Raw genomic sequence first — 24,040 nt, forward strand, 5'->3', positions numbered from 1 at the left:
GAATTTCTAGATCGAAACGTCTGTAATTCCTTCAATCACATTTTACAAGCGAATCTCGCGAATCGAAAACTATTCATTTCGAGACCTTTGAATGGATTGGAATAACGTGGACGAATTCATCGTCGAACAAGGTTAGATTGCCGTTGGCGGAGATTTAAGCGGTAAACCGTGGAAAATTATACCTTGGTATGGCTAATCTGAGCTAAAACTCGACAACATTCAAATCGCTGGAAACTGTAATCTCGAGCAATAACAGTTTGGAATTTCTACAAGTCCTGCTCCCTTCCTACTGTGTTTCGCACAGTTTAATAACACTCGTGTCAATCCGGTTCCTTCGTTTCGCTTGCTACTCGACCTCCAATAACGTTACGAGTTTAACAAACAAAAAAGAAAGGACGCGAAGGAAATAGGAAGAAGCGAGTCTTCTTCCTACGTTTCGTTTAAACTTCTGTCCCACGTTCGACGAATCAAAAAGCACGGCAGAAAACCAGGAAGAAAGAGATACACGTATCGAAAGAGACGGAGAGGAGTCGTCGTTTTACTCCGTTTCTTTCTTCAATCTCCGGCCATCCTCTTTGTTTCTTTGGCTAACAGAATCACCATCCTTCACCGCATCCAACCACCGGAGACACACTAACGATAGAAGAGGATTCAACGAGCGCTAGCTCGATCGAGAGCAAAAAAAAAAGGAGCCTCGATCGCTCGGAAGTCCCAATCCACCGAGGCCATCAGCCTCGAATCCCCATCGAAGCGTTTCTCACGCGAGTTAACCCAACACCGTGTCACGTATCGTGCATCGGTTTGTTACTTACACCTGCTGGTTTGTCGTCGATCCGCTTCGTATCCTCCACGATCATCACCATCAGATTATCATCACATCCGTATTATCAGGTTCGATCGTGATGCGTAGCAAATAGGACACGCGACTGAACACGCAAACCTCGTCAGTGAGGATCACGAAAAGGATCCCAACGAGGATCACAATTTACTGCAGTCGGCACGTTAATAATAACGAGACGAGGTACCGCGAGGTTGCACGAAGAAAGGAATACGAGACTTCACGGGAACACGATTCGATTTCGATGCACGCGTTCGTTCCAAGGAACATAGTGTGATCGCTGATCCCGTTATGTTTGACAGGGTTTTTTTCCTTCGTCTCCTGCGGGCGCAGCAGCGCGTTCGCGCGCGTATCAAACCGATCCGAATCCGCGGTCGAAATTGCCGCCGGCCTAGGTCAGCCGGTCGCGTCGGGACGCCTCTCATAAACAGAGAGGACCGGCATTCGAGCGCGCCCGCCGCGGCTCTCGCACGGATCGCTGCTCGTCGTCGTGGATCCTCCGCGTACGTAGCGGCCAGTGAGCCAGCGATCAAAGAGACGCGACCGAGCCACCGCGAGAGATAGATTCAATGGAGGCGCGTCGCGACGCGGCGCCGCGCGGCGGCAGGTGGCGCGGAGACGCCGAGAGGACTCGGGGGGCGGCGCGGGCTCCGACGCCGCTCGAACGAACGGACACACTGACGACGCCTCGAGTTTTCGCCTGGAGAACGATGCTGCCGCCTCGTGGCGCTCCTTCCAACGAAACTGAGCGCGGTTCCGCGACGTCCGCCGAGAGTCTACCCCCACAGTCGCGTCCGCGACGCCGACGCCGAGTGGGGCGGCTGCGTCGCGACCCTCTCTAATCCCCTCCTGCTTCTCTGCCCCTCGATCCTCGGTCCAGATGGACGCTGCGTACCAGCAAATCCTCTCTTTGCCCTCTGGACACGATTCCACGAGACATTTTCAGCTATTGCATCTACTGCGATATGTGCAGACAGAAGATTTGAGGGGCGATCGAATTTTTGCGTGATTTTTGACAGGAAACGAGGAATCTATGGTTGATGTTCGGATTGATATTCGGGCGGAGAGGTGGGCTTTTTGAGGAAGATGATTGGTTTTTTATAGGTAGATGGTGATGGTTGGTTTGGAATGCGATGTGTTTAGTGTATTCGTGGTACAGTGGTTTAACGAAATTGTGTTTGTTGATTAAGTGAATTAAAGAGGTTGGCATTAATAATGAGTCGATCGATTCGTTCAGTTTTTAAGTAGTAGTCTTGCTTGGAGCGCGGTTTTGCCGACTGTTTCAGTCATCCGTTTCGTATCATTTCGTTCTTCTCCTCGCCATGTTTGTATATTCTTTTGTCGTCAGGAGTGTCCCAGGTGAATATTTTCACGATTATGGTTATTATATAAATATTAAAGATCTGACAGATTGTCAAACTTATATCACCTGTTTCTTTAACTTTGTTAAAAATTTGCATAAATGTGATTATAAGAAATTGAGTTAAAAAGTGACTGACCGTCAAGTGCGTGCCAGTTGTTTTTCTAATTTTGTTAAGAAATATTATATGAATATTTTTATATTTAAAAACTAATTAAGTATTTATATGTTCTCATAATGTGAATGTCCTACGTTGTATGCGAAAGAAACATTAATTCTTTTTTAAATGAAATAAATTGTGATATAAGCTTTTAATTAAAAATCTTTGTTAATTTAAAAAGTTCTTTATTCAAAATGTATATTCGACCTGATGCATGCAATAACAGATACGACAAAATAGAACTGGGGGTGGTTTGAACGAATACGTAGATACATGCAGAGGCACAAGTAGAAGTGGATCGTTTATAGTCAGACGCACTATCATACTACAGGGATTTGTACATCGCTGTACTTTTTCATAGCTGCATCACGCATTTTGTGTTTTAAGTCGAAGTCATTCAAGTTAATAGGTGTATTATAAATATATGTAGCCGGAAGAAAACTTTTAAATCACGCTTCTATTATTTTTGATTCTGAAAGTACAAAATTTTCTTTTTTACTTCTTACTAACTAACATCTTATTATGCAACAAACAAACATAGTAGGTACGGTTATTAAAACGTTTCTTTAAAAAAAAACAGATATTGTTAATTACATTTTTCTATTTATTTATTTTATGTTTTTTAATACTTCTTTGTATCAAATAATTTTTTATCACTTTCGTTTTTAATATAACATCACACGTTTATCATCGATATTTCAACGCTATTAATTTTATTTTATTCGTTTTATTATAATATTCATTAATTCGACCCTTTTAACGTATTTGTAAGCTGTTTATTTCGTTAAAGTTTTTACTGTCCTACCTCCGACAACTGGTGCCTCCACTTGTTTCATGAGGCTGTCTCTAAATGCTTTTGGTTAATAAGTCCTAAACAACCGTAATTCTTTAGCTTTTTATATTTCAAGAAGAAAATGTTGCGCGTGATGTAGCACATTAGCTATGGCACTGACGTTGACACCAAGGTTAAATTGCGAGCAAACTCTGCCGCCTCTCATATATATTTAACCTCCCTCGTCTATCTTTTCCCTTCATTGCCACTCGGTTCTTTTCTGTATGTAGTATAAACCACTCCTAGAATACACACAGACGTAAAACAATGACTCGTTAAAACTTCCACCCATTCCGTCAAATTTTCCTTGACATACAACGATACTAAGCACTTTATATTTCCCTACCTTATTTCTTTCCCATCGCTAACAGCGATATAATTGATTCCATTATTACATTTGAAACATGTGTCATTGAATAATATTTTTAGTCTAAAATTCGCGTAAATTCATATTTGTTTTATTTAACCCTTGATTATCATTGCAACTTGCAATCGAAATCTTCATGGTATACAAGTCACGTTTGTTCATTGACCACGTAAAATTCAATGTGTAATTCAATGTTGGATAAAGTTACGTGAAAACAGTAGAGATTGCGTCAGACAAATGTTACGGTTGTACTACTTAAACTCTTCGAACGTCAGAATTCTGTATACCTTCCTTCCATAGATGAAAGGTCATAAACCGCAGACATAGCTTGAAAAACTCGGTGTTTTATACCGGATAAATCAATTTGACGTAAAATGATTTAAAATGGGGAAAAAAAGATAAATTATCAAGTTTTCTAAAAATAATTATCACCGTCGTGACAGAAAATGGAAGTCTCGTCCTCTTATTTTAAAAAAGGATCAAATAAACGAAATTTCAACTGTCGCAACGAGTGACGGCAGTTTAACTGATTATATTGATTAAAGGAAACAAACTTCGCCTCGGACAATTTAATTAAATTACTGCTGTCCTGCTTTTTTCTCGATTCGATCAATCAACCGAATGGTTTCGTTGTTCATGAACGCGATGACAAAAATTGAAATCGGAGAAATAATTATATTCGTCATCATAGATTTGATATAGTATCTCGAAGACTTATTTCTCTCGGCCACGATACATTGAGCAGAACAAGCAAACGAGACGACAGTAAAGAACGCAAGAAAAGTGATTATCGGATAACAAATTGCCACGAAATAGGATACATCGTGAAATTTTGGGTAAGGCGGGAGACGTTGTATCGCATTGAACGCGGCACTCGTTTCTATATGCGCTAATGAAATTACCATTGCTGTCATTCTGGCGATCACGGAGTTTAATGTGAGAATTAAACGTCAATCGGACCATTAATTCGCAAGTTTCACAAGGCTATTGATTTTCCTTGGATCGAACAACGAACGCGTTATAGTTTGCCGGTTTGTCCGATACCATGGCCGGCGACAGAAACGACGAATAATCTACTGGACGTGGTTACGAAAGCAGAAAATTGGCCCGATTGAAATCTATTCTAGCGTCTTATCGACCGCCGCAATTGAATTAACCGTCCAATTATCGAGCTCAATCTCGGCTAACAATCACTACTCTTCTCGCATCCTGCCACTTGGATTAAGCAACGCGTCACGGCTAAAGAACTGTTGCCCGTTTCTCAATGTTTCATTTCTGGATACGGCAACAGCTTTCCAAATGAACTAGAAACGTCTATTAAGGGAAGTACAATGACGTTTATTATCTTTGAAATCGACTTTCTTGTTAGATATTTAATACCATTATCGCCTGTAGATATTAGATTGCGGATATTTATGTATTTATAGAAAATTTGAAGATGTTCAAATGTACAGAATGCATATATATACAGCATATATGAAACATTCAAAGTATTCGTTATAATATTTAATATATAAGCTAAATCTCCATGCAGATTCCATTTCTTTATTCGTGTTTATAAAGATGCCAGATTACTAAAATCTGCCGCAATGCAGTCATTAGTTTTTGGTTTTCAGAAAGTTCGTAAAACCAGTTATTTAAAAATTAATAAAATACGCTGTACTTTCTACGATGAAATGGATTTATTTTTTAAACAGGAGTATTTTTTGATGCTAATAGTTTCACGGTGTAGAGAAAAATCCAAAATTCTAAAGTTCCACCATGTAAATGTACTTATCTCTAATATCTGTTTCTATATCTTCAGTTGTGTTTAACAGGAAAAATAAGCTGGGAAACTAGGCATACAAGAGGATTAATTACAAGTACGAATTTTCTTTGTTACAAGGTAGACTACTGTACGGACGTATTTATAATTTATAACTCTCAGGTGTCGACTTAACTTTCTTCGGCTACCTGAAACTTCCATCCCTTGTCGCTTCTACAAGCAATGCTCATTTTCACCATTTCTTACCGCTACCTTTGTCTCGGATAAGAAGCAGATAATATTTTATAACAGTATATATTTTAAACATTATTATATTATATGCCACTCTGTTATATACTGTATTATTTATAATATTTATAACCATATACATATCTGTAATATTTGCACAGAAAAATCTTGCAAGTGATAAAGCTGAAAAAGAACGGTCAAAAGAATAACGTCAATATCCCATCCCCAAATTCTACTTCTAATTCAGTTGGAAAGATTGCATTGTACCTACGTGTGCAATATTCTTTTTAACGAAAAAACAAGACTGTGTTGCGATTGCTTGTTAAACACAATTATCGTTTTCAATTCACAAAATTTCTAGAATTGCTTTGTTGGAGGAAAAAGCAAGGTATACTGCACGTAAGTTTTTGCAATTCATGTTGAGGCAGTTGTCGATTTTTCAATTCCGAACAATACGCGTTACCGTTCTATCGAGATTTAGAGCAAAACGATATTTTTCCGTAGGATGGAATTTACGAAATTGCAATTTGACACTCTCGATAGACCTAAGATAATCATAAAGGAAATGTATCTTCGTTTCAGCTAAAATTTCGTCCCCTTCGTCGTTCAACGTTTCTTGTTGCTTATAACAGTTTTACTTCATTCGGTTCCTAGAATATTCTCCAATGAAAACACGAAACAGCATAAAGTCCGTAATACAATTACGACGTAGCTACTAATCCATGATCCTAGTCTACGACTAGATACCATGCATCCTAGTCTACGTAAATACATATGTATCCTCCGTATAAATCCTTGTTCGCTGTCAAGATCTTAGAATACGTATCCGCTAGCAATTAGTTCCGTATCACCTCGCTCAAATATTTCACAAATCCTCTCTTGCGTATTCGTTCAAAATTATAATAAGAACTACGCTGATCATAAATAAATTTCCAAACACCGATACCTTACGAATCAACATATAGGACGCTGTAAAACGAATAAATCGATGAAAATAATTCGCGCAACGACGTTACCATGAAAATCGTTCGCTTAGAAACGAACCAATCGTCGTTAAACGAGGCCAGTTAACGCTTGCACGTGAATTTTTAATGGCGCGAATAATCGACGAAGAGAATGGCGACGTATGATCGCTTGACGGCCCATAATCCACAACTGTTCGATATAAACGATTTGCTTGTACCCTACTCCGTGGCATGTTCACGAATTTTTCACCCGGCTCAACGACTCGAAACACCATAAATCCAGCCTGACCGTAAAATTCGTATTGTCGCGCGTTTCACGGGCTAAACCGATACAACGACGCTTTTTTCCCTCTGACTCTCCACGAGAATAAATATCAGATGATGGCTATGCCTATTTTCGTCCGTGCCAAGTGGACAAATTTCTCTTGAAAGCTTGAACGAACACGGGTTTCGCCGTTGCGTAAAGGTTTGCGTGTGCTATTAACTACGAGATTTTTTTCTTTCAATGAAGAGGAGAGATGCGCTTCACGATTACCACTCTACGATATTACAAAACGGAACATCAGTCGTGACGTTTTGTTTAAATATAGCATATATCGATGATTTTTCGATACAATTTTTTAGGATCCCTTAAGCAATTTTTTAAAGATGTTTTCGAAAATAAATGTGAGTGGACTTCGTTTATTGGAAGAATTGATTTTACTTGTTTAAATATAAACTCCTATTATACGAATAAAAACTCACAGGTAGTTGGATGAATCAGTGCGGTAGAAGATTTACGAGGAAAATGATACAATTGATAAAATATTGAACGCTGCAGAGGTCACAGTCCCGGAAGTTGCATCACAGATTACGGTATACTTGAGGGACGAGTGAATTTAGTCAGTTTATGCTGTATTGGGAATTCGTGTTTTAAAGAAATTACACAAATACGTGAATTAATATTTTGCCTCGTCAAATATTTGTCGAACGCGTCGACCGTATAATTCTACGCATTCTTCTAAATTGCAAGCAAAATTTCTAAGCAATCGGATAACTATCTTTTAATTGCTCTGTAAATTATTCTCTTCGTACTTGTTTCTTCGACGTTCTACCAGCGAAACTTCTTCCCAGTGACTTTTCCTTCTTTAAATTTTTGAAGTTAACCGAAGTTCCCCTGGAAGTTAGCCCAGACAAGCGTAGAGAGTGGTTAAAACGAAAAACGGATCTCGATGGTCTTCACTGTAAAACGTAAAGAGACTCTTCGACACAAAGCAAAGACGAGAAAGCCGATCGAGTCTGGACATTTCAAATCTTTTATCTCCTCATCGGTGGGATTTCTCGCCTGAAATTCGATAAGACGAAACGGAACGAAGTGTTAAAAGCTTCGAAATTTGGGGATGATATTAATCGAGTATCTAGTCGAAATCTGAGATAATAGTAAATGAAACAATAAATAAATAAGAAACGATTTTTTAAATGCAGAAGTGAGATCTATACTTAAATATTTCCTCTTAAAATAAGCCCTCCAGTTTGAAGCAATCAATTCATCCAAAAGAAACCTTCTCTTATAAATCTTCAAACTCTACCTTCTTTCCTCTACATCGCGTACTAAATAGAAAATACTAACATCCAAGAAATGACGCCATTATCGCATCAACTTCTCAGTTCCAGTAATGGAAGAGCTTCCTAGAAAGAAGATTCATAAAACAAACTGGTGAATCGAGTAAATTACGTTAGGAGCCTGACGATTAATTTTAATCTTCAATATTAGCTACGTTTAAATTGATAATTGTAATGACTTTAAACGACTGTAATATGTTCAAATTATTCTCAACCTTATAGATCATAGACCCTTCCTTCATAAAGCCATTTAATCGTACATTTAATCATCGATCAAAGCTAACACCTAAAGAAACTTCGAGGGAAAAACCATTTATTCCCAAAAATTGTCTCGTGTTCTCTGGAAGATTGTTAGAAAATGAGCAAGTAAAATTTTCTAGGCAAAAGAACGCGACAGTCTGGACCGTGTCTCTTTTCGTTTAAACAAAGCGGCCGATGCGAGCGTAATTCCCTGTCCTCTGCACCGCAATTTCATTGTTCCTGCAGTGAATGCTGAATCGACGCGACCGATACAGCGCAACAGTTTGACAAGGACAGCTTCGACCGGTGTGAAATGCACTTCGGCCCAACCCGGAAGCCTTATCGTGCTCGTTACACGGCTGTTCATGTGCGACAAACGGTTTCGTTATGGTTCACTGCGTCCTGCATTGGAACTTGCACGTTGTTCCTGTTTTCGCAACATTTTGTTCCATCCAATCGAAGAGCTCTCTTTCTCTCTCTCCTCTCTAATATACCTTTCCCTCTCTTTTTGAAGGTCCATCTGTACATATCTCACCTATTCTATGTGTTTTTATCCTCTTCTCTCCCTTTTACTCTATCCTTTCCCGTTTTTCCGTGTCGAATGGAACAACAGACCTAGTCGTATCCATGTCGCTATCACGAGGTTATTATTTAAACCGCTTTTGTTGCGTCAACTGTAAACTTTGGACACCGATACAGCGAAAATTGTATTATCAATTGAAAAACTGTACGTAGACCACTGATGTCTTTCCGAAATTCTAAAGAGTTTGAGAATTCTAACGAGTAATTATAGTCGTCCATGGTTGTTTCAGTATGATGTAGTATCATACTATACTAATTATTACTTTCTAATTATTTATTATTAATTTTGGATATTAAAGAGACTAGAAAAAGGAACATATCGTATAGAAATTCTACCGCAATTCTATTCTCTGTTTGTTTATTCTTCGTATAAGACAGTAACGAGAAATTAGCAAGATTGATTTTTATTTTCACGCTTTAGATAGATTTAGATAAGATAAATAATACTTTTGCTTGGAAATTCTTATCATCGATTCAGTTATACTCGTTATTGTATTTCTTTCTTCCTAATGGAATTACAAATCGGATTTTCACAAAAATTATCGTTAACCAAAGATAATTTCATTTCGCGTTATGCGTATCGAATTCAATCAATTACATTATTTAATGCGAACAGCGATTGGCGTATTCCTACATTATTCGAAGAGTAATAACGATCGTCCTTCTTCACCACTAAATTGGTATCACTTATCCTACATTCGATGAATTATCCGTTCCATTATAATAAATTTAATTCCTCTCCTTGATGTTATTATTGCATACGTATATCATTCCGCTATGGATTATCATGGCTTATGATGTTGCGAGGTGAATTTATCCACTTCTGTCGATTATTCATACAGTTTAGTTTAACCACTTGTGAAAATACCTCTGTATTCATCGCCCCCTCGTATTATTATAACCTTTTTACGACGAGAATCATTAGGCTATTAGAAAGGTGATTCGAGAAATTCCATTGTCTCTGCAATTACGCTAGCAGAATAATTTGTATAGGTTAAAATTACTGATTTCAGATACAGGCAAATACGAATTTCAACTGCGATTACGTACTACCGAAACGAAATCAATTCATTAGCATGAAACAGAGTGAGTAACGGTAGAGCGGTGAATAGAAACAAAGCTTTAAATTGAAGTAAATAATTCGATAAAAATTCCTCTTTGATAAATATCATCTTTCTATGTACTTTTCAATACGATTATCGCGGACTAGTGCAATTTTCAGACGAAACGAACACTGAACCTTACACATATGTATATTGAAATGAGAGAAAATTTTGCGAAGGAAAAGAAATTAGTGAAACAAATATTACAATAAACATTTGAAATAATTCGAAAGTGTATTTTGAAACAATTTATAATTTAAAATAATTCACTTCTATATTAATAGAAAACCAAGATCGAAAATCAAATTCTATTCTTTCTGTCTACGTTATTTGTTCGGTAAATAATTCTCTTGCAAGGCAAATCCAAATAATTTTTCGTTGAAAAATTTATTTCTCATTACGACGTAAACGCCTACGCTCGAACAATCGTTCATGATTCGTTCGTCTATTATCTTGGACGTATCCGATTGAATCGACGCAAACCATCAATCTGGGGGACCATGGAAAAGGTAACCACAGAGATATCGTTCCAAGATACGTTTGTATCCTTCTACGACTCTTATTCGCGTGCGTTTCCTTGGTGAAATGGCTTGAAAACAAGGGATTCAACGGCAAACAAATCGATTCTTCCCCTGGGAGTGGAAACGCAAAAGAACATTCGACCTATTTTTTTCTTTCTCCCTTGCAAAACGCAGCTCATTTTCTTTCCCCGTCAATGTTCCTTCTCTGTTCAACCATTATATCTCTTGCTCTTTCTCTCTTTCTGCGCTTTCTCATCTTCGTGCCTCTGTCATTTTACCGTTGCAATCCTGTTTATCCCTTTCAGGTCGAATTTCACTATCGACCCGACAGATCTCTGGTAAACTAATTTCAGCCCCCAAAAAGCATTGGTTAACGCGGTCCATACCATCCCTTTGCGCCCTTATCCACATCGAATTACGATAGCCCGCTATCTCTTTCTTCTCGCTTTTCGTCTTCCTCGTATTCTCTTTTTCCTCGCACTGTGTACCTTTTTTCTTTTCGCTGGTTTTATCGATTACAGACGTCGGTCATCCCCTGTTCGTCAACGTTTCGTTTGCCAGTTAAAAAATCTACACTCATTCCCTCAGTGACTCGTTAGAAGAGTTCTCTATTTCCGGTCAAATATCGATGTATCGCGTGTTCAATTTTCGAGGGACACAAGCAACGTGATTTCTGACGACTGCCTCCGTAAAATTGTCTTTGAAAGTGCCGCCACCGAAATTCTCTCGGGAAAATGTTACAGGAATGCGCGATGTTCTATCTGTTTGATTGTGTTTAATAATATTGATGCAAAAGGAAGAAGTAAACCTCATATTTCTTTCTTTTTTTTTTTGTTTGTTTTTATTTATGCACTTGCACATCGCATACCTCCGGCGTATTTGTACGAAGAGTGGAGGGAAAAACACGATAAATCACATTTTTTATTTTTTACAGGAAAGCAATTTTTAAATTTAGTACGTTGTTGTACATATTACCAAAGTTTTCTTTCCGTTTGGTTTTGAAATTGGGCACACGTTGTTCCATTTTGTTTGTAATTAAAAAAAATATTGCTTGTCATAATATTAAAGTTAAAGGTATTAAAATGTTGCTGCTGAAATGAATTGTTTGTTATAAAACTTCATCAGCATAAAAGCTATTGTTAAGGCGCTTATATCTTTGAACCGAACATATCGTTTTCATTTCCAGTTATACGATACTCTACATTCATAATCCGTTTCGTCAGTTGGCTCAGTAAAAAGCATGAATATTGCATAAACATCAATAATTTGATGAACAATAACAGGTAAGAAAAGCAAATGTCTCATCTATATCAATTTGAAATAGACACTTTGATGTAGAAAATGACTAATTATTCAACTATTTAACTATGCCAACATTGCTTTTTATTTGCAATTTTTATATCCATCGACTTTCCTTATAAAAATATCTTTGCTGTAATAAAAGATGCAGCAATTTTCCTGAGGATTTTAACGTTGCGAAAGCTTTTACAGTTTATTTATGTAGAAAGCAAAATAAACTTTTTAGAGCGTTAATTTCCGATCGGTCGCTATTGCTGCGATTTTAATAGTCTTTAGATAATCTAGCAGTTGTCAGAGGATTAAAAGGTGTCTGGTTTCAATAGCCATATCGATATCAACGATGCTTCTATTTCAAGGAGCAATTACCAATTTTCGAGTTACTCTTGCCACTCATGTACAAACCAGCACGAAGGGTGAGTAAATGTTAATCTCAATTATAAAATCTCAATTATGAGAGAAAACAATTACGAAATAAAAAAAAGTTCGCATAAATTCACTGAACTTTTGCTCGATATTAAGACAAATCCGAGGAACGTAACAGGACGAAAATCTATTGTACTATAATTTATTATTCGAGCGAGTGAATCAACTTTGTTCGAAATTCACGTTAATCTCGACGCTTCTATTTCGACAAGTAGAATAACCCGAATCAAGCAACAACAAGAAGAATATTACATTACGCCCGGTATCCTAACGTGGCTGCAAAAAGCACGGCTACGATTTAGCAGCCACTCTGGCTTATCCTAAAGGAAAACATATTACCTGACATTTCTGAGGACTGACGTGGCAGACGAACAAGAACACAGGCGATACGTTTGCGGTAGGCTTTTTCGAGCGGAACTTCGCGTCACTAATCACCCAGTTGCTTCAGGAAAAAATCGATGACCTATCTTGCTTCAACGACCACTCAATTAGCTGGCTTTCTTTCATCGATCTGTTCCTATCTAAATCACACGTATCGCGGAGCAATACAAAATTTTTGGAAAAGAAATCGTGACTCTCCTTTTATCGATTTTAAATGATCAATAAGTCCTTCGATCTGGTTTTATACGTATAGAACATTCTGCGTTCAATGATATGCCCAAAAAGTAATTAATTGTGCTCGCAAGAGTAAAGATCTTCAATATGAGAAAAAAGTAGACGGCGAAATAGTAGACTATATGTTATTTAACACTAGGACTATCAGAGTGATCGAAATAATACACAGTAAAACAATAATTTATCTGAATTTGGCAAGGGGCAAACAATTTATATAATCAAAGTATAGTAGAAGCTCTCCAACGATTTATTATTTTTTGTTTATACAATAGGAGCTCGCGTCCAGATAAATAAAATCAGCCAACAAAAGTTAGTCATTCAGTTAATCGGGTATTAATTAAAATTTCGCTCAGATAAATGGAAATCGAATAAATAATTCATAATTTTTTATATAAAGAGTCGATTATCAAATTTTGTACCTTTAAATTTTTCCTTCGCGTTATTTCAGTTTAATTTCTTTGACACATTTTATACTGTTGTTACCGGTAGTACTAGTATCAATAAAATGTCAATTTTGAAAAATTACATTGCCTTTTAGATTTTCTAAAATTTATAGCAGAGAGGTTGACCAGCTTCAGGCTCGTTAACCGATACCGATTAGTTAAAAGATGCTCTCGATTTAACAAACTTAGCGTTGGCAATTTGTATCTTGCGCTTGTATCTTGTTTCACTGTTTGCGCGATTATTGCAGCTGCAAATTGGATGCAACTTCGTCGAATTCAGAAGCTTGCAAAATTCAATCCAAACACTCGCAAAGTTCTGAGTTAGTAGAAACCACAAATTGGTTTAAATAGTTTTAAATGTTCAAAAGTCACATAAATATAACGTTTTATTATCGAAGGAAAGGATAAGAAAAATATAAGGAATAAAATTTACGATGCAAAGTATTTTTTTTTAAAGATTTGTGAATCAAGAGCAAGGCGTGTGAACGTCGATAAGGGTTTTTTGGTTGGTTTTTTTTCAACTTTTCATATGCCCTGCGCGAACCAGCTGCATAGATTATGCAAGCACGCAATACAGGAACGTTGGTCACGTTCTAGACTTGGGAAATCGGGTCGTAATCCCATAGTCCCTGTCGGATATCCGACATTCTCCTGGGTTTACAATGCACGAATCGCCGTCAAGAAGCGAGAGGCAACACACACATACACATGCACAGACTTCCCAGCTTTCTGATTCCTAATTAAAACTTAGATATTTTCATAACCAGTGATTGATATCCTGAAATAAAGTGAACTAAAATTGGAACGATACAGGTATTTCAATTTTATGAACAATTGGCTAGACACAGTTTCATATAGATTTTATAGTGGAATTTTCTATTATATCACATACATATATACTTTTCGCAATTATACAAAATTGTAGAAAATAAACGATTAATTCTTCTCCGTTAACAAGCATTCTTTTATTTCTTGATGAACTTTTTCCATGTCAACTGTATATCGACACAAAAATTCACGTGGGCGCGCTTGGAACGCTATGATTTCAAATGGTATGATTAAAAAGTTAATTATTTCTTCTTTCTTGTACACAAGCACGAAACGAAGGGAATTTTTGCGAACTAGCCTCGAATACGAATATCGTGCAAAGATAATACTGGAAAATAAGAATACAACGTAGATAAAAAAGTTAACATAGTACGTATAGAATTATTATTATTATATATTGGATCTAATTTGATAATTTTTCTTCGAAAGGAATACAAATGACAATGTCAGCGCTAGTTAGATTCAAAGAGCAGCTTATACAAGTAAAGAGGCCAATTAAGAAGCAGAATTTTCTGTTGTTTCTATATTCTCACACCAATTTCTTATCATCGTTGTTTCCTGATTGACCAAATATCCTTTCGAATCTACAATGCTTGCCCGCATGCTTTTACCATTCCATCGTTGTATCTAATGTCTAATTTACAATCTGCTCGTTCCCTTTGTTAATATAGAATATCTCCGCAGCCCTCATGCGTCGACGATTCAAAGTGTCGAAACCTAGATCCTAGGTTTGCTCTCACGGAGAAACTGCAAACATATTTTTCCTCTCAATGTTTAACGTTGGTACTCCATCAAGATTCACTGAACCAATATATTTCTGTACATTTTACTCCCTACGAATCGTACATCCGCATTATAACGGATAAGATAATATTTTAATTCATGTATTACGCGCATAATCATCAATGACGATTTATTCTTTTAACTTATACTTATTTTTATATTCTTAAATTTTTATTTTATGATTATAATATTTCAGCTATATTATATACCTTCAAAATTATGCACCGTGCGTTTATATATTTTAAATATTATTCACTTATCATCGGACTGTTATATTTCGTTATCACGACTTTGGATTGGTATCAAACAATCAAAATAATTATAACAAATTCTAATTATAATAAAGTTCTAGTCATAGATCATAATTCCAATCTAAATCGGTTATAGAATGTTTATACTGGTAAAGTCGAATTTATACTATTCCTCTTTCGAGGAACGCTGCTTTCATTTGCAGATGGAACGAGGATCAAAGCAGCGATCATCCGTCGTATTCCTTCAAAGTGAAACAGTATAAATTTGGCTTAAAGCAATTAAGCCCAAAGTGAAAGGTTCAGAGTGAAAGATAACCGCAGTTTACCAAAAATTAATTTCGTCGATCATCCACAAATAATAAAATTGTAAAATATCCAATGACGGAAGAACTAAAAATTACCAAATACTAATACATTTGTTCTCTGCTATAGTTTCATGTCATCGAGACAGTTCTCACTTGCAACGCTAGAAGATGCTACGATGTTGATCGTCGATTCCGCAGAAGCTGTCGATGGACAGATAAAGAGTATCCTCGTTCGATAGTTCTCGTGGACAAGTAACGAGAACAAATCAGATTCTTTTATTTGCGACAAAACAGCGCTGTGTTTGCACAGGTGCATTGTCTACCACGCGAAATACGATTCCGTGTTAACCGATGTATCCAGAAACGTTGCAATTGTCAATTCTAACGCTGATACCTGTTAGCGAACAAATGACTCCTGAGATTCTTGATCAACAATTTAATCGTTCAACTTGTTTTCACCTTTAAATAAGTTCTGTTTTCCCTGCCACGTTGTCTCATCGTAACGTTTATTGCTCGCGGGAACAGCTTTCAATTGAGTTTCGATTTTCCCTGGCTTTTATCTTGCCTGTTCGAAAGTAGAAACTGTCCCATTACTTTCTCTCTATTCTCTTGTTTGTTCGTTGACGCATCCCTTTGTTTTTCTCTATCATTTTCGATTTTGTTATCCTCAAAATACGTAACCGGAGCATACAGGATAATAATAATAGAGGAATTTTATGGTTTGTCGCTTCACACGAGATTTTTCGTTCGAGTGAACGCTAGCACCCAGCGCGGGATAGATTAATGATCACTTTTTGAACGAACAATCTCTGCTCGGTCGAAAAGAATTGATGGAAAGAAGCTTCTAACGATTGATACTCATACCTCGGAAAATGGAGTGAAACGAGAAAAACGGTTTGAAAAGAATCGATCGATTTATCTGTTTTATCTGCATGTTTTGGTGTTTGATATTAACGCTCGAGCAACTCGGCTGTAAAATTTGACGTCAATATCAGCTAATATTAATTCTGTCAAAAGCATTTATATGTTCTTAGTAATTGCAAGAAAAGATAGAAACTGAAATCCGTCATTTTAACGAGTTCGATAATTCTAGCGTTAAATCACTTCCGATACAGATGAAATTACTTAAATCAATAGAAATTTAATTCATGCTAATGCAAAATTACGGTCCATTCTATTCTATAATGAGATATTTCAATTAAAGATATTCTATAGCGTACGTTTCCAAACATATGTTTTTTTTATTAATTGTATTAACTTATTTGTTTAGAAACTTATTACTTTCTGTAACCCATCTCGATGGACGAAATTAATATTGAAAATGAATTTTGATAAGAAAAAAAGAAAGGAAAGAATGACATTCTTGTTACAAATTGAAAATTGATGGAATATTTCGATCACATTCGATGGATCTAATACGTTCGTTAGATACAGTCATTTCAACGTTCTTGGCGACACACGAAACGTGATTTAGTATTAACGCAACCCTTCGGCAGGACGTGCTCGAGTTCCGAAATCTACTCGCGTACCATTCCGGTTGCTCGAAGAAGGTTAGTTCTTAAATTTCATGGGCATTTTACGCTTTACCTCGTTGAACACACGGAACACCGTTCTCTTTGGTAAATTTAATTTCACGTCGCGTATGTTTGATAAAGGAATTCAACCGTCTTCCAACACATTTCTCACGTTGGATAAATAAAATTTACCAGATGCTTAAATTTACACTTCCAAGACCTAAGCTTCTTATTAGATATTTTTATATGCAGAGTCTAAGGTGAGATAATATTTTTGTACTGGATTAGCTTTTTAGTTTAATTTTCTACACCGTTACAGAGTTTCGTTTAAGATGACAATATATATATATATATATATATATATATATATATATATATATATATATATATATATATATATATATATATATATATATATATATATATATATATATTGTATCATTGTTACTTTACATATTTAACTTGTTTATATTTTGAGAGAGATGAAACATAATTGGCGTAGTTAGACATCAATAAAATAAATATTAACAAAATAGAAACATTTTGATATTAGTTGCATGATATTATGTAATGTCATAACAAGAAGCAATTTACGAAACTGGAAGTAATACTTAGTCTAAGTTTGTTACACCTTAACTTGCGTGAGATTGCCTTAATACAGGTAGTATGAGGCGTCTAACCAAAGACGAACCATTCTACTTACGATACAGGCCGCAGCTTCATTGCTTGTCCGACTAAATACTGACTATTTCCTTTAAATGGTGAATAACAAATCTACGAATTTTCAAACTGAATCCACGATAATTTTTGTATAATTACGTATGACTAATGAAGAATAGATAATTTATCCAGTATGCATTTGCTATATAATTTATATATAAAATAATTTTTCATAATTTATTCAGGTATTAAGACAGAATATTTGACAATAAAATTAAAGAGGGAAGAAGTTCTTTGGGCCACATTTCGGACATTTTCGCCCGGTCATCGGGAATCTTATCCATTACCGAATTAAATCTCCGCCCCGGGAATATCAGGTTGCTATCGATTGAACTGTAACTGCCTGATCAGATACAGGGTCGTTCTACTTGAAGCGGTAGCTCGCCATTCTGAGCTAGTTTGCCAGTGGTTATTGACACAAAGTTATCTGAGATCACCACTTAAACGATACCTCGATGCTGTGACTTAACGCATTACCGTTATTTTGATAATCTTCACAATAGTCGCGAGGCGTTAAAATCTGCACGAGTTTCGTCTCTTTTGAAGCTTCGGAAAACGAATGAATTATTACATTAGAGTTGTAATATCAAAAAAGAGGGAGTATACGCTGGGTCGTCTATCATATATTTAAGTTCGAGTTTTCTCGGGATAGTATAAGTTGTAAATTTAAGATATAAACTAAGAGTCGTAAGAGTGCTGGGAAAGAGAAAAAGAGAGAGAGAGAGAGAGTGTGTGTAAGTAAAAGTGTATGCCTTGGTGACGACAAAGCTAAATGACTAAAGGAGTAGAGAAGGGTGCGAGGATTGAGGGTCAGCATTTTTTGACCTGGGAAGACAGAAGTTATAAGCCGAGTGTGAAAATAAGACGTACGAAGATATTGTAGTCAGTTTTTGCATTGGGTATTGCTTGTTAAAATAAAACTAAACTTCACTTCAAATAGAACATCCTTTCTTGTCCTTACTCTAGACTATTTAGATACTACAGAGTTTTGATTTAATTCTTCGATATAATACAGAAGGTGTTTAAATTCACAATCAAAGGAGTTATTAATTCTTCATTCGAGGAATTCAAGTTATACGTAGAGTATTTGAGCCTTTGATATGTATGATTTTAATTTTATTCATTTGTTTCTCAATTATCATATCTCTGATTCGAAACTGTATATACATACGTGGAATCTCAAGCTAAAATCATAAACTTTGATACACTCTGCGTAATTTCACAGATAACGCGGTCACTCGAAGATGACATTAAACATTAAATTAGATGAAGTTTAAGGATATTCTAATTTCGATCAGGTAACGTTTAAGTATATCCCAATTTATTTTGAGGCAATGTAGCCTAGTCTGTTTAATCCAACTATAAATTCATGTGAGATGGCTTTTGGTCGATAGAACGTCGATAGTTTTCATGCATTTTTAATCCTTCTTCTAACTCTACCCCCACCATTCCAATTTCTTCTTTTTTTTTTCATTCTAACTTGGCTAGATTACGGTGATTCCCCAACCGTAGAACGGATCGTGATTGTTTAAATCGTCTCTCGAATTAACTCTGCGGCCGAATGCAAAGTTGCGGTGTTGCAGTCACGAAAAGAGACAAACGAGCCGGGTTACTAGGATCCCCAAAGAAACGTATTTCATCAGTACTTTAATGCCGCTTCTGGATAAGCGCCACTGAAATATTTCGAGCAAACTGTAACTTAACTTGGAATCCAAGTTTGTTTAAACAGGGACCACCACTTTTTTTCTGCGACTACTTAGTGTACCGGTTTAGGTTCCGACTGTCGATAGATTTAACACGGCCAAGGTTTTAAAGGAGAAAAAACTACTGGAAAAATATAAATTCTTTTTTTTTTCGATGCTAATCGACCTACGATTTAACGTTCGTGAAATTATTAGGCTAATAACGATGGAGACTCTGGGAACTTTACGCTGATGTAAATTTTGTTATCGTAATTTATTTTAATTTCAGTGTTATGAATACTATTTTGAATATGGATTGATCGATAATTGGCGTGCTACTTCTCTTCTATTAATTTTTCAAGTTTAATTCTTCAAAATTGTTGCTCTAAAGTTCCACATTCTGTATTACTATATTATACTTATAGCAAAGAATATTACTGAACCATATTTCATGATTTATATAAATAACCATATTCATATACATATTAAATATTCCGACCAGCAATCTACATAAATAAATTTATGAAAATAAGATTTCCTTTTTCAAGGTGTTGAATATTAATCGTGTGTCTGAACATTGTGGATTTGACAACTTTATAAATAATAGCATCGATCGATTTAGTTCCAGAGCAAATAATATAACTCAATGTGTAAGAAATAACAATTCGTTTCGCCGTTTAAACAATAATTACACATTAGGTAAATCGTTTAATGATTTATTTAAATTTCAAAATTATCGTAATTCTTTATCCCCGTTGGAACTTTAATTAAACTTGTTTAAAATTCCCCACAGTACGCAGAAAACAATCCTCTTAATTTTCTAGGACGATAATAACCAGGAAATAGCACCTCCGTAAAAAGCCCAATAAAATCAATTACCAAGAGATAACTGTTTTTCGACTGAATCTCGTTCAAGTCAAATCACATAATGAAATCGCGATGATTCTAGTCCGTTTACGAGGAAAGTTGAAGATGAAATTAACGCAAAACAAGGTGAAAAAGGTCGGTGAGGATGTCATGGCGATTTTCTGTTGGTAGATGCGCTTAAACTTCGACTCTCGCGAGAAGATAAGAAAAGAAGTTACGAAGGGAATGGTTGAGTGATAAAATGGGCGCCTCGAGATTATCCAGTACGAATACCGGGTACAATAAAAGGTAATATTCCGGTCTGCAACAAGATCAGTTCGATTTGACTGTCCCTTTTTGCTATCTACGACACGCGCCCAGAGGTGCCATGAAGAGAGCGAAGAATTTTTCTCTGAGAGATCCTTTTGCAGAGACCCCTTTACTGTCGACCCAGATTTTCGTGCACAGTTTCAGAGCAAGCAAAAATCGGAATAAAAAAGGAAGTCACTCGCGACGAATTCTACGGTTTTTAGTCACGTTACGTCGTGCGGAACCATTTATCTCTTTGATCAAAAATTTATTTTGACAGATGAAAATTTTTGCCAAACTATCGTAAATGTACTTTGCTGCGCTACTTACGAATATGACTTCTTTTTCGTTTTTTGGTACTCAAGAGTTATTATTTATTTATCCCTGTTCAATTAATCTCTCTTTTGAGTTGTGTAAAATTCGAAATGCAAGGTTTCAATCAGCAGTGATGTTCCATTCTACAATCTAAAAAATTCTTATTTTAGTTAGTTCATTTTATTTTAGTAGTTAGTATATTATCTAATACGCTTAACAGGCGATTATGTAAAAATATACAATTGAATATTTCTAAAAATCTTCCAAAATTTCAAAGATCTTATATTTTTTCTTTCTTTTTTTTTACTTATATGTAGATGAATCTATTCTTTGAAAAAAGGTTTTCTTTGATAGTTTCCTTGTAATATTTCCGAGTTATTTTTAATTATTTTGAAAATTAATTCATTGAAAATTATGATATCGTCGATTAGCGCCATACAAATTTAATTTCTGCGGATAATGTAGCTTGAAGAGAAGTTACTATGTAGTTAAGCAAGTAAATGGATTGTACGAAAGTATATAAAAAATATAACATAGCAAAATTAATTTTGTAACAAGATGGCAAAGTTGCATTTACTTCCGAGTTAAAATCTGTTGCTACAAACAAGATTAACCAGTCCATCTACTTTAGGCTATATACGTTATTTAATGTTTCTGGCAAACAATTGGAGAACTTCGAATTATTATCTCCTCGAAATCAATGTTAAATTGCGTGCAAGCAATCAAAAGTTTAAGCATAAATGAATTTTAAATTTGCACCGGAGAAACGTTGCGAGAAAACTCAATCGTCAAGGAAGTTGATCATTCATTCATTATCCATTTATTTTTTTTTTTTTTATTTTTTCACTTTACGTTTATACTTCTTCATTTCGCAAGCGCACCTAAGCCAAATCTAATTCAAAATATAATCTAATATAAAATATTTTCTAATGATCGCTAGTTATAATTTATTTTGGTTATTTCAAATTGCCCTTTTTCTTGCTTATCTCAAACTTAATAAAAATTTAACGAAAATTCTGAAATATTCAAACGGTGATTGATATTCCACTTCTCTTCACATACTTTCGACTCTACTTAACTCCACATAAACTTAATTGTTCTATTACTCCGTATAAACGATAAATTCTCACAAAATTTCCCTAGACACAGACAATCAAGATCTCGTTATCGGAATTTCAATTTATACACCGTAATAACAATGTCAAAAATGACATTCGAGTACCGGTTATCATGGCTTCTATCTCAGCAGGAATCACGCGTCCCTCCTTCCTTATCATTCGTCGTAACTTCTCATTCAGCGCTATACCATTTCACCGGGTCGTTCCAATCCCGGCAGTCGACCGGATTTCATCGCGCCCCATCATCATGTTCCATTTTGATCCTCCATAACTGGCATCATATACGAAACGCTGTTTCTTCAGTACCATTTTCGTTTCGTTTTATCATAACTCCACCTCCATCTAGCTATCTTCGTTCGCTTTTCCATTTAATTTCGTAAATTTACGAGTTCGGTCAATTGCGTTCAACCAACAGCTGTTTACCACCCTGCCGTCGATTTTGCGCTATTTTTCGCCCAAAATTAAGATTTCAATTAAGATCAACATTCCTCGCCTCATATTTCTATTTCACCACACCGTGAAGGAAACTATTATAAGAATTCTATTTTACAATCGATTTCAATGGGTCATCCACGCGATTGCCTAATTTTCGACTAACTTTTTGGACTCTGACTGTTAAAAATTCACTATAACGTCCGATTTAGTTTCACGTCTCTTTCGCGTTGACCTTTCTTTCGACCTTCTCATCGATGAATTTCATCTCGCGATTATTTATAAATAATAAATAATATTACGCAGACTCAAATTATTACGAATATGGATGAAAAATGGAATACACGTAGAAATTTGTTCCCATTCTATTTACCTGCCTACCTCAGCATGAGATAGGGTAGAAATATGAAAGAATAACAATAAGATAATTCATCTATTGAAGTTATTCGTCTGACATTTTTATTTGCAATTATTCCAGTATTCTCTGAGCCAAAAAATAAGATGTGTATCTCATACTCCTACTGTCTCCATTTTTTAATATTACATTATATTCTATACATTTTTCCATTATGAAATTTTCCAAAATGCACAGAAACTTACAATCTAGTGAACATCTACGAATTCGATGGTCTTTTTCAATTTGGCATTACTCTTTTATTTCAACATTTAAATAACATGACTGATATTGAAATACTATGAATTGATCAAGGTTAGGCAGTGATGTATATCGACGAGCCTTCAAAATATTTTTAAAATATCAGACGTGAAACGTCGACCGTGTTAGGCAATTGTTTTCCGTCAACTGTGCGTGTCCTTGAACGAGTCAAAACACTGGAAAGCCACGTTTAGACGCACACGCAGTTTCGCTCATTTATCAACACGGATTCATAATTTTCCCAAGAGTACTATTTCTCTAGAAACGAGTTAGTCTTGTCGATATAGCAACATACATAGAATCGACAGTGGAAAGTTTTGATCACAGTGTAAAAGACAAACGCTGCTTTTGGGACCAATAAACGCAGGCTAATTGCGCGTGTAACACTTCCAAAAATAAAACTTATTTTTTGAAACCGTAATTATATCGCTGTTTACTCCTGCAGTGCCAAATTTACGCGCGTAACGTACGGTTTACCGTGTTTTTAACATTATCCATATGATAATTGCTACCTAATTGCGTGTTATTAATTCAATTATTCTTGTAACTATCGCTTCTTGTAGTTCTATTAAAGAGAGATGCAGTGATTTTTACAGTTTATAAACATTTGCAATCTGATTTTTTGCAATTGTACAGTGACTTCAGAACACGACAAATTAAATTAAAATTCTGACAATCTCTGAATGTAGGTTAACAGATATAGTTTCAGAAACGTCGGTCGTTTAAAAATCAGATATTAAATACATTTAGCTCCAGCAAAAAATAGTCTAACCTTACTTGATAATTACATTATTTGATAAGGCCTTCCTTGTATAATTTGCCAATTTCGAACAAATGTATTTAAAATCTATTTAAAATATTTCTTAATAGAGCATCCGTAATAAAATAAGATAATATTTCTAAAGTATTATTCAACCGGCACTAAAAATATCGTATTTC

At 35.7% G+C, this 24,040-nt stretch overlaps 1 protein-coding gene across 10 annotated transcripts in view; it reads right to left on the minus strand.

Annotated features, from left to right (window-relative positions):
• Positions 1-24,040, minus strand: part of LOC117231243 (collagen alpha-1(XVIII) chain) — a 344,917-nt gene that overhangs the window by 195,822 nt on the left and 125,055 nt on the right. The window contains exon 1 of one of the 10 annotated variants that reach the window (XM_033489492.1): positions 813-1,569. The exons of the other annotated variants lie outside the window; for them this stretch is intronic. The gene's annotated coding sequence lies outside the window, so the exon portion shown is untranslated. Of the gene's footprint in view, positions 1-812; positions 1,570-24,040 lie in introns of those variants that run through there. 10 annotated transcript variants of the gene reach the window in all.

Source organism: Bombus vosnesenskii, unplaced genomic scaffold, assembly GCF_011952255.1.
Source record: "Bombus vosnesenskii isolate JDL3184/JDL3185 unplaced genomic scaffold, Bvos_JDL3184-5_v1.1 scf7180000013272, whole genome shotgun sequence".
In the NCBI taxonomy this organism is placed as follows: domain Eukaryota; kingdom Metazoa; phylum Arthropoda; class Insecta; order Hymenoptera; family Apidae; genus Bombus; species Bombus vosnesenskii.